Source organism: Phyllostomus hastatus, unplaced genomic scaffold (genome assembly GCF_019186645.2).
Source record: "Phyllostomus hastatus isolate PE091 unplaced genomic scaffold, TTU_PhHast_1.1 phas_scaffold_21, whole genome shotgun sequence".
Taxonomy (NCBI): domain Eukaryota; kingdom Metazoa; phylum Chordata; class Mammalia; order Chiroptera; family Phyllostomidae; genus Phyllostomus; species Phyllostomus hastatus.
Genome location: NW_025334017.1, coordinates 27,273,811 through 27,300,266, shown reverse-complemented (window position 1 = coordinate 27,300,266; position 26,456 = coordinate 27,273,811). Strand labels below are relative to the sequence as shown.

At 42.2% G+C, this 26,456-nt stretch overlaps 1 pseudogene; it reads right to left on the bottom strand.

Annotated features, from left to right (window-relative positions):
- Window positions 1–23,822: 23,822 nt before the first annotated feature.
- On the bottom strand, window positions 23,823–24,615 carry LOC123833362 (annotated as a pseudogene).
- Window positions 24,616–26,456: the final 1,841 nt, after the last annotated feature.

Below are 26,456 nucleotides of genomic sequence, written 5' to 3'. Positions count from 1 at the left end.
TAATATTTTAATGAGAGAGTATACCATGGTTCACTTAATCCTTTCCTTACGATTGGATATTCTGTTTCTAGTTTTTCACAATTATTAATGATGATCCTATGAACTTCTGTGTGTGGAAAGCTCTTTACTATATTTGGGATTAGTTTATTATGGTGGATTCCCAGGGGTGGAATGAATTACTGTGAAGAATTGGATCTCATTGCAGTTTTTAGTGCATTTTCCATATCAGAAATATATGCACATAAAGACTTATAAACCTTACAAGCCCTTTTATGAAAAATAGTCATCCTTCAAATCCTTCCCTCCCCACTAACACACATCAACCATTTCCTTCTCTCCAGAGGCAGAGCACGGTCTGGCCACTGTGGCTGCCTTATTCTTTGGCTGTGAGAACACAAGTGTATGGGCCTGGAGCAACATGACATCTCTCTATTCTGAAGGCTAATCTGTCAGGTCAGGCAAACAGCCTGGATTGACAAGGAGCTGAAGGAGCCTCATGCTGGTGTGTGCTAAAATGCCCCACTCATAAGATCAAGATGTTAAACAACTTTTGGTTTGATTCTTGCCCCATAACATGCCTCACTCAATAGTCTGTCCCTGAGCCACTCGGTCAGCCTTATTTCATCAATCCAGCAACCCACAAGAATAACGCCAAGGACACTTGTTCTTCCTTAGCTCAGCTCATGGAGCTGATTTTCTCCATATTCAATAATCCAGATGCATTCAGTTAGTTACAGGATGAATTACTTCTGCCTTCCTCTCAACAGAACAGTAGTCCCTACTGTCACCTGCCCAACAGACAGTAGTCCCTATTGTCACCTGCCCTTACCTTCCAGGGTGAAATTCTCAAATAGCAGAGCTCACATCACAGTGAGGCGATCCAAGAGGCGAGGGTAAAAATGGAAGTTCTGACCTCTACTAATCTCTGGCATGACTTTACCTGTCACTTTCCACTATGACCCAGGGCAAGTCTTTCATCTCTCTGTGATTCCATTTTCTCGCCTGAAAATTAGGAATAATAGTACCTACTTCTTAGGGCTATAGTAATGATTAAATGAGCTGGTATGTATGTAGCATTTAGAGCATGAGTGTCTCACACACAAAGCACCCTATATATGCAAGCTATAACTACAATTTTATTCCACTTAATTCCTGCCACCTGAAATGAAAAGTTTGATTCCTGGTTTATGAGTTCTCGTTGTAAATGTTTCATACTATTTAACTATGTAATGTTTCCAGGCATGGCACATCACCTGGCACTCTGGTGTTCTTGTCATACCCGGCCTCCTCAGGGCTGGGGCACCAGTTATGGGGCTTGGTCCCTCAGGAGCTGCTCATTTGTGACATCCCTCCACTTGTGGGTTCCTGAGCTGGGGTGTGGGTCCTGACGAGAGCATGTCTCTGCCACCCCTGCCCATTTTGATGTTGCCCTTTCTCTTCATCCTTAGTTGTGGCACAGCTGTTCTGGTTGCCTTCAAGTCCTTTTCAGAGAGAGTTGCTCAATATGAGTCATAGCTTCAGCGTGTCCCTAAGAAGAGGCAAGTTCAGGATCCTTCACTTCCATCTGGAACCCATCTTCCTGGTGTTTCTTTTTATAAATCCTATCATGAAGGCACCATCCTTATGACCACATCTAAACCTATTTTGTCTCAAAGGTCTCATCTCCCAATTCTGTCTCCCACATTAGGGGACAGGGTTTCAACATATGAATTGGGTGAGAGGACATAATTCCATCCATAACATCTCCCTCCCTCATTCTCAGTAAATGATTCTGCTCCTTAGTCTATGCAGAAATGCAAATGATTAAGAAAGAAATTCTATACAAGCACACCTCCAAATTAATCAACACTCCACATTTTAACTATATGCTATTCACCTCTCCTGTTACAATGGCTAAAATGCATACACACACACACACACACACACACACACACACACATATATACCATCTTATGAAATCAAATGTTCTACTTATACACTGGACTGCATGCTTTCTTTCTTGTTCCCTGAAGAACCTCACTCCGGAAAATGATCCTCTTTCTCCTTCATTGTAAATTCTTCTCTACTGAATCACTCTCATTAGCATAGACAAGTTATAATATCTTGATTCTTGATAACAGATCCCTTAATCTTACTATTGTCTTTAGACATCAGCTATTGTCTTAGAGCAAAAGCTATTGTCTTTAGAGCAAAATTCAGCTATTGTCTTTGGAACAAAAATCAGGAGTTCACTATACCTACTATACCCACCTCTTTTCCCATTCTATCCTGGACCGATTTCAAGTGGGTTTTATTGCCACCACTGAACCAGAGATGCTCCTGACAAAGACATCAGCCACCTCATCTTCAGCAAGCCCAATCACCACCTCCCTCCTATCTGACCCTGTCAGTATCTCACAGTGTCGATGGTTCCCTCTTCTGTGATACTTTCTTCTTGACTTTGGGGACACAAGGCACCTAAGTCTCCTACTTAATTAGCTATTTTCCCCAAGACCCTTTCTTAGATCATCCTCATCATCCTGACCATCAGACCTCTTCTCTTCTCTGTTTATACTCATCCTTCAGTGAGCTCGTCCAGCCCTCAATTTTAAAATCATTCATAACCAGATGATTCTATTTATTTTTAACTTCTTTGGAGATTTACGGTAAGAGTTGAATAAAATAAAAAAGATAATGTAAATGAAGTGATTCACAAAACATCTAACATATGTTACATGCTAAATAAATGTTAGGTGTCTCTTTTTTCTTCATTTTTAAAAATCATTCTTGAATCTTCACACTCATTTATTTGTTTGACAGGTATGCATGTAAAATTTAATAAATGTCAGCCATTAATCTATCCACTAAAATTTCTCACAGTCTGATAAAAGAGATAAATTACTAAACAACTAATTATAATGCAATGTAAAATGTGCCTGAGAACAGATGTTCAATTAACACTTAGTGAATAAAATGAACAAATGGTTAAGTGAGAAGCTTGACTTATACTATATATCTCTTCCTAGAGATTCCACTTTAAAGTTATCATGTATCCTATATCAGCAAAGAGTAAAAAAAAACTTCAACTCATGTAAATATCAGCACAATATACTTATCTGTGTCTGTGGCTATGACAGGGAAGGAAGAGCTGGGGGACAGAAAGCAGAACACATACACTCTCAAGCAGTAGAATGGCATCTTAGCTTAAGTGCCTCAAAAAACAACATAAAAATAGAGTTTTGAAATGGAAAAAATCTTCAATTTATTTTTATAAACATCCAGTTCCATGGTTGGCAGTATCTTCAAACTGTCCCATGAGGAAGTGTCTAGCACAAAATTAAAAATCTACAACTGTAATAGTATAATCAATAAAAATCTATTTAAAAAATAAAAATAAATTAAAAATATGAAAAAATTAAAAATCTCCTAAGACCTCTGAATACCCTTTGACTGTTTCCTGTACTGAGTTTGCAGTAAAAACTTAATTATGAGATAAGGCAAAAGTACAATATACCATCCTGCTATTTTACAGATTTCAGAAACACAGACAACCTTAAAGTTCACCTAAAAAAATTATATCCACCCATAATCATTCATCTTTATGTAGAAGACAATGTCTGCCTCTGCAAATGGGAGCTTGGTTGATCACGGGTTCTCAAAACACACATGAATGATTTTGGACAGATGTTATATCAATGACAAATTGGCCTTAAGGGAAATATAATCACCTTGGAAAAAAGGCACATATCCAACTTCTTCTAGTTGCAGCAGAACTCATTTGAAACTATTTTCTACTCTTAAATTTCTAAGTAAACTTTTGTTAAAATAAATATTTTTTAAAAACTCTCTTTTTAAATTAGATTTAAATAAATCCTCTAAAGGTTAAGGTTACAGTTTTAAGTAACTCACTAATCAACTCTCCAATTTTTATGGCAATAATATCATTGGCAAGATTTGGGAAAGTGGTTGATGGCATCAACCACAAAGCCCTGTATAAGTATATATTATCACATTAGGGACATACAGTTTTGATTTTTAAGTTCACTTAAGTTCTGACCTTGAACTGATCTGATTAATTCTTTTTCTTGTAGTGGTTGTATTTCATTTTTGACAACACTCAGTGGGAATGGAGAAAATATTCCATTTATAATTAAGGGCTCTAAGTATTTAAGACCAGCATTATTAGCACCAAAAAACTGTAAAATTATCCCTTAAATATGCTCCAGAAAGTAGGGTGGAGGAAAGCTCTGTAGCAGTTTTAGATGTTTACAAAAGGAACCCAAGAATCTCATAGCTAAGTAGGTCACTGATTACTGAAATATTTCTGCTGAATTAATGTTGAAAGTTCTTTTACCATAGAGTTAGACATTCAGCAATGCTCACAGTCACACTGGCATGCAAACACTGCCACCATACACAAGCAAGTCTCGTTATGCTATGAACTTGGTTCTCAATCTACCCATTCCATCATTTTGTTGTTGTTGTTTTATTTCATGTTATTATGTATTTTTTAGCTCATTCATTATTACTGTGAGATCATTTTAATGGCACCTCAGGGATCAACTGACCAAATCTTAAATTCAAATCACAAGTGCAGAAACCACAAAGAATGCCTAAGTTTCTCTTAACCTCACGAAAGTGGATCTGTAGGTATGTTTACACATGCACACATGCACGCAAATTGTTTTCTTGGGTCAAACAGTTCATAATTCAAATGCTAAGGAAGATCTACAATTCTTCGAGTTTTTCATCCTGTTTGACTTAAAGTCTGTATGCTTAATACCTCTTGTAGAATATTCCCTTAGGGGCGAGGGGATGAGCTATGATAACCTAACCAGATTGCAGTGTCCTTACTTTATCATTGTCTCAGAAACTTCATAGATAGTACAAATGATTCCCCTTCCTAAACTCTGGCCCAGGCCACCCACCTTCTTTCTCCACCTTCTGGGGGTGATCAGCATGCCCAAGACCTTATACTGAAAATCTTTATTTCTATTAAAGAGTTACTGACTCAAAGTTAGCAAAACCTATAGGAATAATCAAGTCTGACATTTCTTTTTTTTTAATTTCTTGTATTTTTTTAAGATTTTATTCATTTATTTTTAGAGAGGGAAGGGAGGGAGGAAGAGAGAGAGAGAGAAATATCAATGTGTGGTTGCTGGGGGCCGTGACCTGCAACCCAGCCATGTGCCCTGACTGGGAATCAAACCTGTGACACTTTGGTTCGCAGCCCACGCTCAATCCACTGAGCTATGCCAGCCAGGGCTGAAGTCCGACATTTCTTACTGCTGCCTAGAACAACGACCCATACTCCTTTACGCCTCTCTCTGGCTTCTGTTTCTCTAGAACTCCTTCGTGATTGGCAAGTGCTCTTCCCATGAGTTTATTAGAACTCTTTGCACACCTCTATCCCTTTCTCAGGACATTTACTAAGTAATATTGGGTAGTCCAGATGTCAATGGTTCCCGATTCCCTTCTCCCCATAGTTGAATCACACTCCTTCTTCTTTAAAAAAAAAAAAAAGCACTGTTTACATCACACAGTCCACTGTAAACAACTTTCAATTTCTGCTTGGGCATCTATATTCTAAAGCTTCCTTCTCTCCCATTCTCCATCTGGCTGTGCCCTGGCCTCCAGATTTCTCTAGTCTGTCTGACACAGAACAATTTCCCCTTTTCGGGCAGGCCAGCTGCATTTCAGTGTTTGGCAAAAGAAGGTCACGCTGAAACATCATTGCCCTCAGCAGAGGACAATTTATTCAGCGCAGTGTCTCCTGAGCATGTTCTGTAAAATCTTTCCCCATCTGATGAGATAAAAGTAACTTCCGAGTTTGCAGTTCTTTGCTCTGGAGCTCTACCGAAGTGAGTCAGTGACCCTTTATGTCTCCACTTTGTTCCCCATGCTACATTTCTCAGTACATGTTTTCCTTAATCTGCACTTTGTGCCTTTTTTCTACTTTATAGTTGTTGCTTATTCATACCTTCTGCTTCCCTTGTGACTTTAGCTGGTACCTTATATAACATCATGATCTCCCAGCCCTGCCTACATCAAATAGTCTAAGAAAGCTGACCAGTTCAGGTCACCTTCTAAATCTGGTCTTTTCAGAGCTCGTGGTCAACATATAGATGTGACTGCTCTTCATTTAAGGCTTAGCCCTGGTCCTCCAGCCACCTGTAGTTTGATGATCCCATGGTACAAAGATGATCATCCAGACTCAACCGTTTTTAACAGTCATTGCTATCAGGCTTAGTTCTGCTTGGATTGGGTGAGAGGGAAGCAACCATTAGGATTATTGTGAATTATGCTAATTGTAGTTCCTTTTCCCCCACTGCAACGAAGGTGTGATCTCCAACCCACATTCCTTTCCCAGCCACTGCAGCTACCCCCAGCCCCTGTGAGTATGGCTATTAAAGGCTTACACCTTCCCCCTTCTCCTGGGAACTGTCTTCAGCTGAAAGCACCTGCCTCACCTCACAGGCTACTGCCCTGTTCGCTCTTGTTCACCTTCCTCATCCTGATTTACTTCCTCTCTTATAGACTTGGCCTGAAGAGCACTGTCTTACAAAATCTGTGTCTAAATTCTTCTCTCAGGCTCTGACTGAGTAAATAAAGTAACCTGAAAACTGTCAAAAGAAAACTAAGCTTCCTTTGTAACTCTACTGAAAATAAGTAATTCTGTCAGCTACTTCTGGTAGTAATAACTTTGCAACTATGTTCTAAAATCCAGAGTTCAGATTCTGTTTTGATTTCATACATGCTGTCATTCAAATGGAGATATACAACTGGTTAATTCATCTGCTGAAATGATATGCATGGGTTTGTGGTGAAATTAAATGAACTATAGCAGGCTTAGTAATTATATCAATATTTATATAAATCATATACTTTTAAAAAATACTTTCTTTTTAGAGAGAGGGGAAAGGAGGGACTAGGAGAGGGAGAAGAACATCGATGGGTGAGAGAAACATCCATCAGTTGCTTCTCGCACAGCCCCAACCGGGAACCTGGCCTGCTACCCAGGCATGTGCTCTGGCTGGGAACATACCCAGGCATGTGCTGTTTTGGTTCGCAGGCTGGTGCTCAATCCACTGAGCCACACCAGCCAGGAATATATACTTTTTTGAAAATGAAATTTCCAGGACCTAAAATGTCTTCTGAGATGTATTTAATATTATATAATGTAACATTATACAGGGTGAGACAAAAGTAGGTTTACAGTTGTTTATATGGAAAATAATACAATAGTTAATAAATAATGTAAGAATAAACTCTGTGTTTCATGTACTGACAACTGTAAACCTATTTTTGCCCCACCCTGTGTTAGTTTCAGATACACAGCATAATGAGTTAATATTTGTATATGTGATGATACGTAAGTCTGACCACAATAAGTCTAGTTAACATACTTCACCTTACAGTTACAATTTTTTTTTCTGGTGAGAACTTTTAAAATCTATTCTCTTAGCAATTTTCAAATATAAAATGCAGTATTATTAACTATAGTCACCATACTATATGTTACATCCCCATGACTTTTTTATTTTATAAATGAAAATTTATACCTTTTGAACTCTTTACCCATTTAGCCCATCACAAACCCTTTCCTCTGGTAACTTTTGTGTATCTTTGATTTTGGTTTTTAGATAAAATAAGATCATAGAGTATTTGTCTTTCTCTCACTTATTTCACTTAGCATAATGTGTTTCCCTTCCATGTTGGTACAAATGACAAGATTTCTTTCTTTACATGGCAGAGTAATAATTCATGGATTACACTGTAGCACATTTTTTATCCATTCATCAAACGATAGATACTTAGCTTGCTTCCATGTTGGCTATCCCACAATGCACTTAGGTCTTATGGAGACTCACTCTCTCTGGGCTCAGCACCGGAGCAGCATCTAGAAGGGCACCAGTGGCATATGGGAAGGAACTGAAGTGCCTGGCATCAGGGTAAGTGCTGAGAGATGACTTTCTAGCAGACGAAACTCCAGAGGCCAGCCAGAAGCCATTATCCCTTCACTGAGCCCTCCCCCACACAGATCAACAGCCTGGTAATACCATATCTGAGGCTCCATCAACAGGTAGCCCCTGTAGATCATACAGGTAGCCCCACCCTGGCCATTACCTAAGGCTCTACCCCATCCAACTTACAGGTGCATTTTTCTACATAGGCCACGCTTCTAAGACAGGGAGTCAAAACAGCTCTACCTAATACACAGAAACAAACACAGGAAGGCTGCCAAAATGAGGAGACAAAGAAACATGGCCCAAATAAAAGAACAGAACAAAACTCCAGAAAAAGAATTAAATACAATGGAGATAAGCAGTCTACCAGCTTCAGAGTTCAAAACACTGGTGATTAGAATGCTCAAGGAACTCACTGGGTACTTCAGCAGCATAAAAAAAAAGACCCAGGCAGAAATGAAGGTTGCACTAAGTGAAATGAAGAAGAATATAGGGAATCAACAGTGGAGTGGATGAAGCTGAGAATCAAATCAATGATTTGGAACATAAGGAAGAAAAAAAACATTCATTCAAAAAAGCAAAAAGAAAAACAAACCCCCCAAAATAAGCATGTGGTAAGGAGCCTCTGGGAAAACTTCCAACAAACCAACATTCAAATCATAGGGTTGCCAGAAGAAGAGAAAGAGCAAGAAAATGAAAATGTATTTGAGAAAATATCAAAGAAAACTTCCCTAATTTGGTGAAGGAAATACACATGCAAGTCCAGGAAGAACAATGAATCCTAATCAAGATGGACACAAAGAAGACAACACCAAGATACATCATAATTAAAATACCAACAGTTAAAGATAAAGTGAGAATTTTAAAAGCAGCAGGAGAAAAGCAGATAGTTACCTACTAAGAAGTTCCCAGACTGTCAGCTGATTTCTCAAAAGAAACTTTACAGGCTAGAAAGGAGTGACAAGAAGTATTCAAAGTGATGAAAAGTTAACAGCTTCAACATAGATTACTCTGTGCAGCAAAGCTGTCATTTAGAATGCTATGACAGACAAAGTGCTTCCAAGACAACGTAAAACTAAAGGAGTTCATCATCACCAAGCCATTATCATAGAAAATGTTAAAGGAACTTATTTAATAAAAAGAAGATCAAAACTATGAACATTACAATGGCAATGAATTCACAACTATCAACAAATGAACCTAAAAAACAAACTAAGCAAACAAGCAGAACAATAACAGAATCATACATATGGAGATCATGTGGAGGGTTATCAGCTGAGTGGAAGGGGAATTATAGGCTTAAAGGGGCTGATATTGAGAAGTACCAACTGATACGTACAGAACAAACAGGAGGATGTTAAGAACAGTACAGGAAATGGGGTCACCAAGCAACCTAAATGCATAACCCATGGACGTGGACTAAGGAGAAGGGGACTGTTGGACGGAATGGAAGGTACCATGTGGAGAGGGGAAAAGGGGGGAAACTGTGACAACTGTAATAGCATAATCAATAACATGTATTTTCAAAAAAGAACAAAAGGAAACACTAAGAAATATATAAATATATAAGAAAGAGAATTCTGGGTGGTGCGGAAAGCCATTGAATGGGCCACTATAGAAAGGGAGAAGAACGCAAGAATGAGTCAGTCCAAGCATGAGAAAGCTAAGACCCAGTGCCAATAGCATAAAGCCCAATGGCTAGTTGGAGTCCAGCATCCCCTAGGCTTCCCTTGAGCTGCCTGGGGAAGCTGAACTCTGAACTCAAGTCCCAGCTCCGGGAGCTGAGTGTAACTGCACCAAACCCACCATAGAACTTCAGAATATGTTTTGTTTCCATAAAAAAGCCCCCATCACTAACACACACCCTGGGGCCAAGGCAGACTTGTGAGCTCAGCTGGCTCTGCTCCCTCTGCCTGGGTCAAAATGGAGGCGGGTCACAATGAAGCCCTGGCTATCATTTGAATGAGGAACTTGTATGTTTCCTCATTCCCAGCTGGGAGAGAGGTTGGAGAGGAGAGAGCGAAGCGATGTGGCGATATCCTTCAGTGTCCATCTATCCTGGGAGCCCACCCAGGTCAATGGTGGAGAGCAGGCAACCAAGTCAGCAGGACAGCAAGAGTGAAAGCCTCCTCAGTACATCTGTGAGTGACAATGGAGCAGAGATCAGGACTCCAAGAAAGCAGCGTGCTGGGTCTCCACCACCCAGACGAATAACATTTGGATCAGAACCACGCAGATCAACATCATCTACACTGGCACACCAGATACCAACACCAGTTAGACCGGCACCATCCAAACCAACACCACAGAGTCCGGCACCACCCACGCAAAGACCGTCTAGACCGGCACCACCCAGACCAACACTACTTCAAACGGCACCACACAGAATAACACCACTTAGAACGGCACCATCAATACCATCACCATTTCGACCACCACCACCCAGACCAACACCATTTAGACTAGCACCACCCAGACCAGCACCACCCAGACAAGCACCACTGAGAAGAGCGCCACTGAGGACCACCATGGCATCCACGACCCAGGTGCCTCTCAGGGGCCCAACCCCCAGCGTGGTGCCACTCAAAGCCACCACTGGCAGGACCCAGCTGCCCAGCACCCAACAGGAACACCCATTCTGGATTGTGAAGCAAGCTACCCTTTTCCCCAGGCCACCAATATCTGGGACATTGGCCAGAAGGGTTTGTCAGGTGAGTGACCAGCAGGCCCCTGAGGACACCACTTCTTTATCCCCTGTTGCTCCCAGTAACCTGGAAAATGAAGACCCAGATTCCAGAGGCCAGTTTGCAGACGACACTTGTATTCATACGACATCACATCCGCCTGCAATAAATGATTCAGAACCAGAGGGACCAACAGAGGCAGATTTGGGGGCAGCAAAAGAGACAGGAGAAGCAACAGAGCCAAGAAAAGGAGGGGAGACACACAGGAAGGTGGTATTCAAGGATGGTTTACCAGTCCAGGATGAATCTGAAGTCAACCAAGAGAAGCCAACCATCAAAAGTGAAAATTTGCAGAACAACTATAGTAAGATCCCACTGAAGAGACAACAAGTGGTTCCCAGTACTGTGAGACCAATTGTGCTCCTGGAGAATGAAATTATGACTCCTGAGCTGGAGGAGCTGCTGGAGGCAATAAGGGCAATACCTTTAAAACAGAAGAGCCATGCCGCAGTCATGGTAGAAAATATGAGAAGGCAAGAGATGAAAAAGAGGGCCTTGGCCTGGGTGGTAGCGCTAGAGAGGAAGGATTCTGAGGTATCCGATGGCGAGGTACCAGAGAGCCAGAGATTCTTTGCACACTGGCTGACCACCAAAAGCAGTCTACCGAAAGTATCACTAAATCTGATGCCACAGCAGAATCCACCCAAGTTTTTAGTCCAAGGGAAGCCAGTACTACAGCCCCGTCCTCCAAAGACCCCAAAACCCACTTCCCCGGGCACCAAATCAAAGACTGATCTACAGTAGTTCCTAAACTATGTGACCCATAAAAACCCGAACTGGTGGACTTCCAGGCAAGATGGCAGCATAGGCAAACGTGGCTTGCCTCCTTGCACAACCACATCAAATTACAACTGAAATATAGACTAACCATTCCCCAGAACCACCTGAAATCACGTAGTTGGAACTCTGACAACTACGGAATTAAAGAAACCACACCCATCCAGACTGGTAGGAGGGGGCAGACTTTCGGAATTTTTATCCTGAGGAGTCCCAGCCCTCATCACTCAGGGTTCCAGTGCCAGGAAGATGATCCCCCATAACTTCTGGCTGCAAAAACCAATGGTTATTGAGTTAGTAGAAGAAAAACCTGGAGTCCCAAGCAGTTCCCCTTCAAGAACCCGTGAATGGACTCATTCAGACCCACTCCATCTGAGCTGCAGCACCGGGGTTGCGGGTTGGAAGGCACCAGCGGTGTACAGAGAGGAATCCAAGTGTCTGGCATCGAAGTGAGAGCTCAGGGACAAAAGAAGAGAACATGGTCTCATGTTTATGCATTCTTCACATTCTTGCTTCTGTGTTGCTGCTGCTGAGGCCTAGGTTCTTCTTTTCTTCTTCTGTCGTCTTCTGTTGTCCATTGTGTCCAGACAGAAGGTGGGCAGGGCCCACTGTCCCTTGTTGGAGCCTTCCCCGCAAAGAGTCAGAGAGCCACAAGGCGTGTGCCATAACTGAGACTACCTCAACCTGGCTAACACTGTTTGCCCCAGCCTGGAGATCCCCTGAATTTCAATCCTACTCAACTTATGGGCCCACCCAAACTGTTAACAATGCTTTTGGCTCATGCTTCACAGCTTCCTACATCCTATCAAACAAACAACAGCTGGCCTCACTAAGCCCCAGGCCTGGCACTGGGAGCAGCAAGCTTAGATTCATTGCTTCACTTCGCTGGGAATCTCCAAGCCTAGAACAAGTAGCAGCCATCTCAGATTGCTTTACAGCTCATACAGGATGTCTTCAGGCAGAGCACAACATGGGCGCTGCACCACCCAGGAGACCCCAGAGCTTGTGCACTCAGTGGACAGCTACAGACCACATCAGAGCACCACTCCCCTGCCCCTGCCCAGCTGATCCTCCATGCAGGGCGGAGTTTGCTCTACTCAGCAAAGATATCATTTAGAATCAAAAGGCATATGAAGAGCTTCCCAGAAAAGAAAAACCTAACAGAGTTTATCATCACCAAATCATTATTATGTGAAGTGTTAAAGGGACTTACTGAAGAAAAGGAACATCAAAAGTGTGAACAATAAAATGGCAATAATGCATGAGGATGTAAAGTACAGTATAGGAAATGGAGTAGCCAATGTCTTATAGGCATGACCCATGGACATGAACAGTGCTCTGGGGATTGTTTCGGGGAGCATGGGGTATGGGCGAGAGGAAGGTCAAGGGAAGAGAACTGAAGCAGCTATAATAGTGTAATCAATAAAATATAATTTAAAAAATTATTTTCTGGAGCACAGGCCCCTTGTAGTACAGGCTTCCCTCAGTAGGTGAGCTGGGACCCCATTGGCATCAATGGACCAGATGGCATTCTTGTTAGAGACTGCATTCTGCTTCAGTGAGATTTTTTCTGAAGACTCAATGCATTGGCCCATTTCATGATGGAGGACTTGTTTAAATGCATGACCAAGCAACATGAACTGTGGGGGCAATTGCCGGAGGGAATGGAGAGGAGGGGAGCAAGGGGGGAAAACTGGGACAAGTGTGACAGCATAATTGAAAAAATATATTAAATAATAAAGACTTTACATATTTTAGATACAAATTTGTCAGCTCTATGATTTGCAACTATTTTCTCCCATTAGTGGGTTCTCTTTTCAGCTTGTTAGTGTTCTTTGAATCACAAAAATTTCTCATTTTGAAGTTCAGCTCATCTTCCCCCCACTCCCCGTTTTTGCTTGTGCTTTCTGAGCGTGTTTTTGACCCATAGAGAAGGGCCTCAGAGCTGTCACTCCTATGCCCACGCTGTCTGCATGCTGAGAGGCAGTGGCAACTTAGATGTTATGAGCTGTGTCTTTTTTTCTTGGTGACTTTAGCTAAAGGTTGTAAATATTGTGTATCGTTTGAAAAAAATAGCTCTTAATTTCATATATCTTTTTGATTGCCTTTTTAGTTTCAATTTTATTTCTCTCCAGTCTGGTTTTTACTATTTCCTTTCTTCTAATAACATGGATTTTCTTGTTCTTTTCGTAGTTCTGGGACGTGTAGAGTCAGCTTATTTGACATCACTCTGGTGTAGACAAGTGTCAAGATGAACTTCCCTCTTAGAACTGCTTTTGCTGCATCCTACAAATTTTGCTGTTTTCTTTCCATTTTTAGTACACTCAAAATATTTTTTTTTCTTTTTCTCTTGATTTCTTCTTTGGCCCATTGGTTTTCAGGAGCATGTTGTTTAATCTCCACATATTGGTGAATTTTACAGTTTTTTCCTTGTAATCTATTTCTTGTTTCACACCACTGTAGTCAGATATGATTTCAATATCCTGAAAATTATTAACACTTGCTTTGTGGCCTCACATGTAATCATCTCCTGTAGAATGTTCCATGCGCACTTGAGAAGAAAGACGGTGTATTCTGTAGTTTTTGGATTGAATGTTCCCTTTATGTCTGTTAGGTCAACCTAGTCTGGCATCTTGAAGGCCAATGTTTCCTCATTGATTTTTCTGTCTGGATAATCCATCCCTTGATGAAAGTGGTACATGAAATTCCCCTCCTATTACTATGTTGTTCTGTCCCTTTGGGTCTCTTAACATTTGCTTTATATATGTGGGTGCTCCTGCGCTGGATGCATAAATATTTATGAAAGTTATAACCTCATGTCGGATTGATCTATCATTCTGTAATAACCTTATTTGTTTCTTCTACAATATGTGTCTTCAAGTCTTTTCTCGCATATAAAAGTATAGCTGCTACAAGTTTTTGTTTGTTTCCATTTGCATGGATAATTTTTCCCCATTCCTTCACTTCCAGTGTGTGTATATCCTTTCATCTGAAGTAAGTCTCTTGTGGGCAGCATATAAATAGGTCTTTGATTTATTACCCATTCAGCGATTCTATGTCTAATGACTAGAGAATTTAGTCCATTTACATTTAAAGTGAATATTGCTTGGCATGCACTAACTGCCATTTTGTTTTGATTTCTCTGCTTTGTAATTCTCTGGTTACTTTCTCCTCTTGCTCTCTTCCTTGGGATTTGGTAATTTTCTGTACTGAGATTCTGTTATCTTTATCCTTTGTGTGTTGAATAGAGGTTTTTGCATTGTGGCTTACATCAAACAACTTACAGCTAAAACAATCTCTTTGAGTTGATCACAACTTCAGTTCGATCACATATGGAAGTTCTCTATATTTACTTTCCTCACCAGTGTTTGATGTTCTTGATGTCACGATTTACACCTTTTTAGCTTGCATGTCCTTTAACAAATTACTATAGTTGTATTTATTTTTACTAATTTGTCTTTTAATCTTCATACTAGGTTTACAAGTGACTAAACCCATCATTTTTCCAAAAGTAGATTGTTCTCAATTTTACCATATACTTACCCTCATGTGTGAGATTCATACTTTTATATGTTTTCCTATTACTAATTAGGGTATTTGGTTTCAGTTAGTTCACTTTAACATTTCTTGCAGGTACTGTCTTGAGGTGATTAACTCCTTTAGCTTTTGCTTGTCTGGAATATACCATTCTAAAGGTAAAATTTGCTAAGTAAAGTATTCTTAGTTGGCCAATTTTTCCCCAAAACTTTGAGTGTATCATGAAAATCTCTTCTGCCCTACAACATCTCTGCTAAAAAATCTGCTGATTTTCTTATGGATTGTCTTATACACAACAACTTGTTTTTTCCCTTGCTGCTTTTAAGATTTCTTCTTAACTTTTGACACTTTAATTATCATGTGTCTTGGTGTGGGTCTCTTTGGACTCAGCTTTTTGGGTGTGCTCTGGGCTTCCTGGACCTGGAGTTCTGTTTCCTTCCCCAGGTTAGAGAAGTTTTCACCCATTATTTCTTCGAAGAATTTTTCTACCTTTTTCTCTGTTCTTCTTCTGGGAACCCTGTAATGTGAATGGTCTACTGGGTGTCATTCTGTGTTTCTTAAGCAATCTTTACTGTTTAAAGTCCTTTTCTCTTCATGCTTCTCTGAAGGTTGAGTTCCACTGCCCTGGCTCTGATGTGACAGATCCTTTCTTTTGCATCATCTAGTCTGCTGTTGTGCCCTTTTACTGCATTTTCGTTAGTTCAGTTATTGCATTCTTCAGCACTGTGACTTCTATTTAGTCCCCTTTCCCATGTTCTAGCTCTTTATGAAAGTGTTCACTTTGTTTACGTAGTCCTCTCTTCTGCTCAGTGAACATGGTTATGTTCATTATTTTGAACTCTTCATCATGTGAATTTTTATCTTCATTTCATTCAGGTCTTTCACAGAATTTGTATCTTGCTTTCTTCTTCGGAACATTTTCCTTTGTTTATTCATTCTCCTGAACTTTCTTTGTTGCTTTCTATATATTAGCTCAGATAGCTACTTCTCCCAGTCTTAAAGGAGTGGTCCCTTTTTGGAGACACATTTTTGTTCAGTGCTGCCCTAGGTCTTGGTTGTCTCTCAAACCATTGTGGTTATCCTAGCATGCTGTTTTCTTTTTATCCTTTCATTATCCCGAAACCTGTCGGTGTCCCAAAGGGCAGGTTTTCAGTAAGCATGTATACTCAGGCTTATTGGAAGCCAGATCCACAGACAGCCTCTTTGAAAGTAAGTACATATACCTGTTTCAGAGGAAGAATGGGCATTTCCATCTGCTCCCTCTACTCTGTGCCCTGGGGTCATATCCAGCCAGGTACTGGTTCTTAGCTTGCCACTCTCCCACCAGTCCTGTAAACCCATGCCCTGCCGGCAACCAGAGCCAGGCTTTCAAGGGATGTGTGCCCTGGGCAGCAGACACAAAAGTCAAGGCACCATACATATTTACAAGCCCCTTTCTCAGAGACACCAGTGATCTGGAGTGGGTCAGAGGGAGCGTGTGAAGATGGTGCTCACTTTCTTCTCTAGTCTCTGGAGAGAACTGTAGCTTGCTTGTAGATGTATGTTTAATTAGAAGCTGCTTATACACACCGACTCAGGGCAGAGTCTGAGAGTGAAATTTACCTCCGTAACTGGAGGACAGGGAAAGCACAAAGAAAATGGCAGGCCTCTTTAGTCTGGCAATTAGTAGTTTATTCAGGAGAACTTACATACAAGGCACATCTTGGGTGGTAGCAAGAGGAGGTGGGTATCCTTCATGCTACTTAGAAGTTGCTAAAGGATTTCATAGTATAAAGCAGGATGCATAGGGGTTTGGGTGCATGTTCCATCCAAGGGAAAATGCCTTACATGCTTGCCTGGGGTAGGACAACAGCTTGTTCCAAGAAATAGCATGGCGTGCAGACTGGAGAAGAGGTCAGTTTTCTGGGGGTGATTAATGGGATTCAATCTCTGTTCTTTGCTGGATCCAGCATTCATGTCCAGCAGTGGTCTCACCATGGAACAGTTTCTCCTCCACAGAAGACTGCCCTTCAGGCCATAACCATAACGATAAGCTGTTAGGCCTCTTCCACAGAAAGACTGAGCACCTAAGTCTGTTGCCTCTCTGCTGATTCCTGTGGGTGGCAGTCCGTTAAGAACTCCTCCTCTGTTTATTAGAGTCCTGTGGGACCCTCAGGTGTAAGCCTGCTGGCTACCAGAGCCAGGTGATCTAGAGGTGTCCCCTGGGAGGCAGACACTATATTCAGGTCAGTGGATGAGTGTGCAAGCTCCTTTCCAAGAGCTATCGGCAACCTAAATCCAGGACCCTAGAGGCATGGTAAATTAGATGAGTGTCCCTCAGGCCGATGCCCTAAGATAAGCAAGTAAAGCATTTTCACAGAAAGTCTGGGCCCTTTGCAGCTGACTGTCCCTGTGCTGGGCCCTGGGGCAGGTGAGTCTGTGCCTGTGAGCTCTTTGAGAACTCTTTCCCAGTTCCCTGCAGCCTGTCTGTCGCCTGGACATAAGGCCCATTGGCTTTCAAAACACTTGTGGCCTCATTTCTCATGGGCAAGACTTAAAAATTGGGGGATGTAATGTGGGGTTCAAATCCTTCATTCCTCAGAGAGAAATCGGGGTTTTAAGTACCCTCCCAAGAGTAAACCATTGTGCTGGGGATGAGGTTTATGGCAAGACTGTGTCTCAGCCTCTCCTACCTGTTTCCATGTAGGTTATTTTTCACGTTCGCCTGATTTGTAGGAGTTGTTCGGCAAGATTTGTTGTTTTGTTTCCAGAGGAAAATGTCCCATATGTAGCTGTAGATTTGGTGTGTTCGTGGGAAGTTAGTTTAGAATCCTCCTGTGTTACCATCTTGACCCAGAACTCCTATGAATAAATTTTCTTGAACTGACTATCCTAGTAGGAAATGAAACAAAAACATTTGTAGTTAAGAACTAGAAAAGGAAAACCTATTTAAAAGTGCTTTTAAAAAACAGAGCAGAAGAGGTAGCCTTACCCCTTCCTTTCTCCCTGTCCCGCACCAAAAACAGTAACAAGGAGGTCAAGATTGACTTAAGAAATCAAAACAGAATTTTTCATTTTCAAGATTTTCAAAGTTGGTATTATATTTAGACTTCACTTCTTAAAAGCTAACTTTCTTCATAAATTCAAGATGTGTTTTTTGTGCCATTTTATGCATGAGTATACTTTTTTGGTAAAGTTGTTTGAGATGACTACTTTACACCCCAATTAATAATCTCACTTAGGGGGTAAATGCCTCTTGTTATTCCTATAATAACTTGTTTTCCACAAAACAAAAACATAAATGTTTAAGGGATACTTAGTACCAAACTTTATTTAAAGTCATGAAATGTTTGTATGTTAATTTCATGCTTTTCTCAAGTCAAAGTACATCATTAACGTTGCTGTTATTTCTGAGATCTCTAGAATAGTTTTTTTCTCTTAGAGAAATATACCTTAGGCTTTGTTTTTGCCATTGCTCAGTAATCTCACTATCAATGAACTTTTCTAAAATTGATTCGTTTGCTTTGAATTGGTTTTAGGTTCCCTGTAATACTGGTAGTTGTTTAGATTAATCTGAACTATAACTCAGGCCTAGCATTTGCCAACATGATATCCTTCCTTTCTAGACCGTCAGTATGATAGAGCTTGCATGTACACAGGGGTCCCTCTGCAGGGAGTCCCAGAGTGTTTGGACAGATCCTCTCCAGCGAAGAAGCCATTTATGCATTTGAGAAAGGAGTAGCTTTTGTCAAGTACTGTCATCAATGAAGCATAAATATTTATACAATTCCACAGGACAGGACACCAGTCATTCAACCAAATAACAGACTCATGGTGTGGTTTATTGCTGTTTGCAGTATTACAACTATTTGTGCAAAATTCTCTACCTCAACTTTAATACAAAAGAAACAAACAAAATCAGCCTTTACCAAATACCCCTCTTCTGAGTAAGAATAATTCACTTCCCAATCGTTTTTGCCACCTGTTTTATAAAATGTTTCTGTGTGGCAGAGACTGGAAAACTAAAAATTGCATTTCAATCTCCCTTGCAGCTTGGGTTCTAGACACCAGGCAGGGTTTACCAGATGAGACCCACCCGTGCTGTGTGCAGAAGATGGAAGTGGTTGGAAGCCACTGACCCACTTCATTGCTGTTTGCTGTGGGCAGTCACAGCCAGGACTGCTGGGTCTTTCTGAATGGGCGCTCAGTGCCTGGTTGCTGTCCTGGATGCAAACGCCCAGCAGCATTTGCAGAGGTGGCCCGATTTTTCTTATTCCTCCATCCTGATAGGAGAAGCAGCTCCTCTCATTGGCAAGTTGCTCATTGTTACTCTGAGGGTCGGTCATTCCTGGAGGCTATTGCTTCCTTGTTTTGAGTCACTTTGTGTTTCAAATAGCTAGATTCATGTTTCTTGTCACCCTATCCTGACTGATACTATCTCAGGAAAGACAGAGAAAAGAGCAGCTGCAATGTATTTAAGGTAAGTTAGAACATTTCCATTATAAGTTTGAAAGCATTTCCAAGAAATCAGGCCACTGAAGTTCAAACTTTGTTGTAGGCTCCAGCCCTTGCTGGATGGGTGATAATGGATCAATCGTGCTGATAGGAAGTCGGCAGGATGCAACAGGAAGAGCCTTGGAAGTCAGACAGGAATATACAACCTAGTGGTTCCCAGTTAGAGCTACAGTTTCCAGACAGATTGGCAGAAGAAAGGTAGCAAAATCAAAGAAGAATCTTAATCCTTAGAGAAAGATAAAAGTCCTAGAGTGGTCACTGGAAGATCAGTGTCCTGTGCCTGGGAGGGAAACCCACACTAAACTAGACTGGGGGCGGACAGACTCAAGCACAGTGAGTGGCTTTGGAAGGCAAGAGTCCTGAGGTCTTGCATCAATTTCACTTCCTGGCTGCATAACCTTTAGCATTTTCCTTAGTCTCTGAGCCTCACTCTCCACAACCCTAAAATGGAGATGTTAGTACCTTGCTCATAGGGTTGTTTTATTAAAGTAAGCAAAGCACCTATACTGTCTGGCACATAACAGGCGTTCAAAAGTGGTAATAAACTATTGGTTCCTCAGCTTTTAATAGTGGATTCTTGTTCACTATTGAAGAATAAAATATGAGAATTGAACCAGAAGAAAGCAAAAAAGGTAAATTGCAAGATGGAGAGCCAGCGGGCCCAATGTTGCCTCACAGACCCGGAGACACGGGGACAAGGAGACGTTCTCCTGCGGTGACGGGAAAGGAGGAGGTGAGGTGGTCTGGAGCCGCAGAGAGTCTGAGCCAGGGCCTCCTGCCGCACTAGCACTGGGTGACTGTGAAGACACACGGCTGCTCCTCGCGGTGCATAGTGGTTTCCGTTATGATTCTCTCTTTTCACTCAAAACTTGGCAAAACCTTTCTTTTGAAGTGAAACACTCCAGTATTTTTTATGGCTCAAACTGATTATTTGAAATAGCATTGGAAGACAGTATAGATGTATTTGTTACCAGAATGTAGGGAGGTGGGAGAAGAGACACAAAAGTATAAGATAAGATAAAAAGTATAAAGTTAACCATGTTGGATCGTCCACACACATCATTTAAAAAGCAGCTGCATTTTTTTCATTGAAATTCAGAATGTGAAAGAGCTTCACGGTGAGGGATTTTATGCTCTTGTTACCATTCCAAGTATGGACGATGCTGACTAAAACACATGTAATGTGAACTTCCTGAGGAGAGCAACTACGTTTCCTGCTCACCTGGACCAGCACAACTTAGTGTACGCTGTCTGCATCCGCAGCCTGTACACATGGTTTCTGCAGCACAAAAACAGCTTGTTTAATCAGTCGGACTGTTGGTCTTTTCAGTGAAACTCAAGCAACTTGTTTTGCCATGCAAATCAAACTTGTTTGTGTGAAGACAAATCTACAATCTTCTAATTTGTCATCATTTCAAAAAACGATGTCCAAATAGCATACTATCTATATGATTATTACAAACTTTTTAAGTGTGAACTCAACTATACTTTTAGGAGTGACTAACTATGTTCCATGAAGTTCAATCTCCATTGGAGCCATTCTTCTCTAAGAAAGTTTACTTTGGTCAGCCCGTGGAAGGTATGAAAAGTACCATGGCTCAGAAGTATCATGCTCCTTGGGGAAGCCATGATCTCCAGATACTTCAGGAGATTCAGCAAGCAATGTAGGTGATACAATTTAAGTGTGAGGTCCATCTTAGTTCAGAATGAACTTTCATGCAGATATTTGAACTGACTAGGAATTGGAAAATAAGGCACTAATGTTACACCATGATGGCATTAAGTACCCAGTTACTGGCACTCTTTGGACCATTGATTCTGCTAAGACAACAGGGAAATGCCATAAAGTCTCCTCCACTCTTGAGGGCCAGCCTCACTTAAAACCCTATGCTGCTTACAGACAGCAAGTTCAAGCCCCCAGGAGAGCTTCTCACCAATGGCAATCCACGCCGTGTCCTCAGTCAGTCTGCACAGTAAGATGGCTGGCTGCAGGCCGCCCTGGCAGTGCTGGGGTCGGCTGTTACCTGTAGCACGGACCCTCGTGCCTGCGGACGGGTCTACTGCAGCCAACACTTTCCTAGTCCCCTGCAGCAGGTGGCAGTACTGCTACCCCGGCGGTGCTCCTTCTGGCGCCCCCACCCCTTCATTTGCTCTCTTTTCCAGGGTTTCTTATCACTTTTCTCTTTCAACTCTCCAATCCACTCTAAAAATCCACTTTGCATTTTCATACTACACTAATACTCTAAAATTTGTTCCTTTCACTTAATTCTGCCCTGCTTGACATTTTCACTTAAACTTTGGGTCCATTAAAAGTAAACAGTTTGCAGAGTACATGCACCATTATTAAAGTTGTAATCTGATTTGAGATGAAATAGACTGCATTCTCAACACTGTATTAGGTACTTTATGAAGATAATATAGAATAATGGTTAAAGACATCAATTTAATATCAGCCAACATAGATTTAAATTCCAGCTTGGCCACTTTCTTAGCTTTGTAATTTAGGCAAATTGATATTTAAAAAGTCTCCAATTTTCCACCCGTAAATGGAATACTGCTAGTACCTACCCCGAGGTTATTTTGAGACCGAAACTAAGATAGCGCATGTAAAACACTTAGTGACTGTCTGGCATTTAGTAAACAAGAAATTCAGCAGGAGGTGTTACTGATACTAGAATTTCTTTTTTCATTTAGTGAGACTGATCACTGGAACCCCATTTCATGGCTGAGGAAACTACTGCTCAGAAAGGCTAAGTAAATTGTCTGAGATCACACAGCTGGTAATTGCCTGAAGAGGTACTGATTCCCAGATGTGACTATAGATCCTGGCCTCTGACATGGCATGCTGGCAGCTCTTGTCTCGCAGATAAACTTGATGACCTCTAAACAAAGTTTGCTGCTTCTCCCTGTGAGAGCAGCACTGCCTTCTTCACGGTGCTGGGGCCGGGAGCAAATGCAGCGAGCCCGTGCAGCCCACTTACAAAGTGCTCCTCTCTTTTAACAGCTACTGAGGGTTAAGACCTATTACTTGCCTAATTGATAAAGGAAGGACAAATAGGATTCCTCAGCATGGATGCCTCACAGAAAATTCTTGCTTATTGGGAAAGAACTTAGCACAAAAGGCAAGCTCATAGAAGACCTTTGAGCAGGTGAAGCAGTTTTGTTTAAGTCACACTTTAACTCTGAGAAAAAATTCAGGAAATCTTTAGGAACAGATGTGAGGAATAATTGCTCCCTGAGGCAGAACAGGACTCTGAATCCCTGTGGTGACTCACACCACGATGCCTGCTGCTGATCTTTCCCTCGGGATCCGGCGGGTCCTCTGACTCTGCTCTCCCCTCACATCCAGCACCATCAGTCACTGTACCCCTTCCAACCCTATCCCTGTTTCTCATCTTCCCCTCTGCTTCTACTCTAAATCAAGCTCTCATTAACTTTTTCCCTGGAGCATATTAATAGCCTCCAACCAAGCTGCTAAACCCATCATTTCTACACCCACAGCCCTTCTTAAAATTGTCTTTTCCAGCTGACGTCAAGTGTCTCGGCTTGGCAGCCAAGGATGCCAGGATCTGTCTCTAGCACTAACTGTCCAGTTCTCTCTTCCTCAGTCATGTCCCATGCTCTGTGCCCACTGTGTCTTTATGTCTATTATGCCCTTCACCTGGGCATACCCTAGGGAAGGGGAGAGTTTATTTTATACGTTAATTGTACAGTGATTGAGAAAAATGTGGTCAGGAAGCAGACCTAGGAGGAGCCACCTGGAAGCTGGAGGCTGCAGCTGGATGATGCAGAGGAAGCGGCTGGGTATCTGAGAACAGTCTCCCTGGGGGAAACCGCCGTAAGACAAGCCATTTAGAACAGCTAAGAAATAGAAAAGGCTTCTCTAGAATGGGCTGGTCTTGAAGATGGCTTCCTTTTCTTCTTTTGTCTTTCAGAGTGCTCCTGTGAAACAATGCCTCCATATCCATGCGAACTGTGAAAGCTGTACATTTGATGAGATTAAATTTTATACACAACTAGTAATTGTCCAGCTTCATTGGACATTTCCAAGCAAGAGTAAAGTTCAACATGAGAAAACAGCCTCTGATACGTTTGTGACACAGCACAGGTGGGATGGGAAGGGAAGCTGTCCGCCACACCGAGGAAGAGAGTGAGCCTTCCGAAAGGCCGTGTGCCTCCAGAATCCAAGCTGCGTGGGAGGCAGGCAACGGCATCAAACCAAACCTGTCCTGCAGGCGGCCCCAGGAGGGGTGGCTGTCACCCTCACTCATGGGCGCAAGCCCGTGAGGCGGGGTCCCCTCTGTGGAGTGGAGCAGGTGCGCCTCTAGTTCGCCTTGCCGAGCAGTCCGTGCTGTGGCCAACAGCTTGTTCAGTCTTTCGATCTCCTGTTCCTTCTCGGAGCAACTGAGCTCCAGGTGTTGGATCTTGGCAACCAATTGTGTATTTATCTGTTTTAACCTTATCAGTTGCCATTTAGAACGTGTCTTAACCAAGATAATTGTCCCATCGATGATCCTGGCCATGCACCACAGCCGGAGCAGGATGAGCAGGCCCAGAGCCTCAAACTCATGCTCCGGGAACAGGAGGATGATGTCCAGGACAAATGAAACCATGATGATGATGGAGTCCAGGATTCCAAACTTGTGGTGGAAGAACTCCAAATATTTTAGAAAACAAATATTTTAAAGGCAATCTCCATCATAAGGAAGGTCAAGATGGCTATGCTCAGGTAGTGGAGCCCCCTGGTGGATGATCTTCAGGTCCACGATGAGGACCAGGACGGCGTCCAGAACGACCAGGCAAATGGTGATGACCTGAAGCCTGTGGGAGCTGAAGAGCTTCCTCAACGTGGCCCTGAAGTCTAGGGGTCTCTTGGGCGGAGAGACAGAGGCCATATTCGGATCAGCAGCTCTGCCCTCCTCACCCCAGGCAGGTGTTTGTGGTGGCTGCTCCTCCTCTTCCTCTTCCTCCTCTTCATTCTCTCATTTCTTGTAGTTGACGCTCCAGGCTTGGTAGTCATCACCAACAATGGCGAAGTGCTTCAGGAACTTGCTCCTCCTCTCGGCGGCAGCCACCGTGGCCCCGAGAGTGACTGTCTTTTCATCCCAGGTAGCCATTTTCCTGTCATCTCTGGATCCGGGGCTAAGTTCTGGCTCTGCCTCCTTTGTGGAAAAGGCAGCCATTAAGTCTGCCTAACAAACGTTACCCTTGTCACCAAGCTTTGCCTGATAACCTCTGACAAATGGCTTCCCTCCCCAATGTCTTCTTCTGACTTTAGCTGGAGATGATATTTAATGTGATTGGTTAGGCTATTTTGGGTACTTTTACTCAGTTTCCCTGGGTATCTTCCATGTGCACAGAAGGTACACATGTTGTTAAATTTCTGCTTATTTTTCTCCTGTTAGTCATTTATGAGAAAATTGGTCCAGACAAAGGGAACAGCATGTTGAAGACATACCTCCTAGACAGATCAGGCAAAATATTACAAGGGCATAAAGTGTTACAGTGAAAAAGACTTTGAATGTATTCTTTTCAACAAGTATCTACTGTGTGAATACAATGAACGAGAGATAGGACATTGAGTAAAGATACAAAACGTTCCTGCTCTCCTGAAACGTACAGTCGGGTGAGGAGGACACATATGGAGCCCGCAGCCACAGATGTGACGAGGAGCACTGGATAGGGTACGTGGGTTATGTAGCAAGTGGATTTCAAGTCCTTCTAGGCCCAAGCCTAGAAGGGCTGGGGGAGTCCTCTCTGAGGAAATAACATTCAAACCAGGTTTTAAAAGGTAAGCAGGAGTTTTCTAGGTGCAGGGTTGCAGGCTCAGGGAACTGACTGTGTAAGAAGAGAGGCCAGCCCGGGTCTGTCGGCAGGGGTTCTGTGGAGTTGGGAACAGGTATGTCTATTACTTCAGAGAAAGAAGTTCCAGGAATAAATGGGCAGTTTTTGTCTGAGCGTTAGTAAAGGTGGTATGGGGACATTAAATACAAAACAAAAGCTACAAATTGTTAGTCATGGCTGGGTAAAGAAAGGAGTTGAACCTCATGGGCCAAATGTACTGGAAACTTTGCTTTAGGAATTAGTGAGCCTTCTTCTCCTTGTCATCAAGTTCATATGCAATACTTAATCTCCCCCCTTCTACCTCTGAAAGCATCTATTAACATCCATTAACAACACATTTAATTCTTTCCCAAATTGCTGTCATTAGGGCAATTGCATTCCTCTCCTTCGGGGAAGGTATCTCTTTTCACTCCAAGTTGAAAATTCCTTTGGGGAAAAATGGAGCAGATTTTATAAGAACTAAAGTGTGTCACAAAACAGTCCCAGCTTTCCCCCCAAAGTGAACATTTCTGATTTTCCTTTCCTGCCCACAATATGGGACATGCATGAGAGCAAGAAGAAGGTTGCAAAAGGCAAAGGCATTCCTTCACTTAAAAGAACAATTCGTGGGAAAGACGAAACTGCTTGTGTTTCTAGAAGCTTTACAAAGTGATGGGAAGTCCATGTAATTCTTAATCGTGGTTTTACCATTGTGGCACTAGATTGAATCAACAAAATACTTTAGTTTTACAATTTCAGAAAGGGCTGTTTTAATTATATTTTTTAGGACGAGACAAAAGGTCCCGTGATCGCTGAAACATACAAGTATGTGAAAGTTGTATGGGGGGATCCAGAGGTCGTCACACAAGCTGTGCTTTTGCAGCACGCGGACTGTTTTGACGTGAGCTGTAGGCCCAGAGGGAACAGCTGCCCTCCCTTGTCTACCCAGAAGAACTTGAATGAGTGGCCTTGCCCATAATGGGAGGGTATCAGGTAGCCATTTCTGACCTATCTATAGGGCAAGACAAACTTCTATTTACTAAGTATCTGCACTTTTTATTCTGCAACTACCCTCTGAAGCCCCCAAGGCACCTTGCCTCACCTCTCGCTCAGGATGCCTCACACACCCACGTCC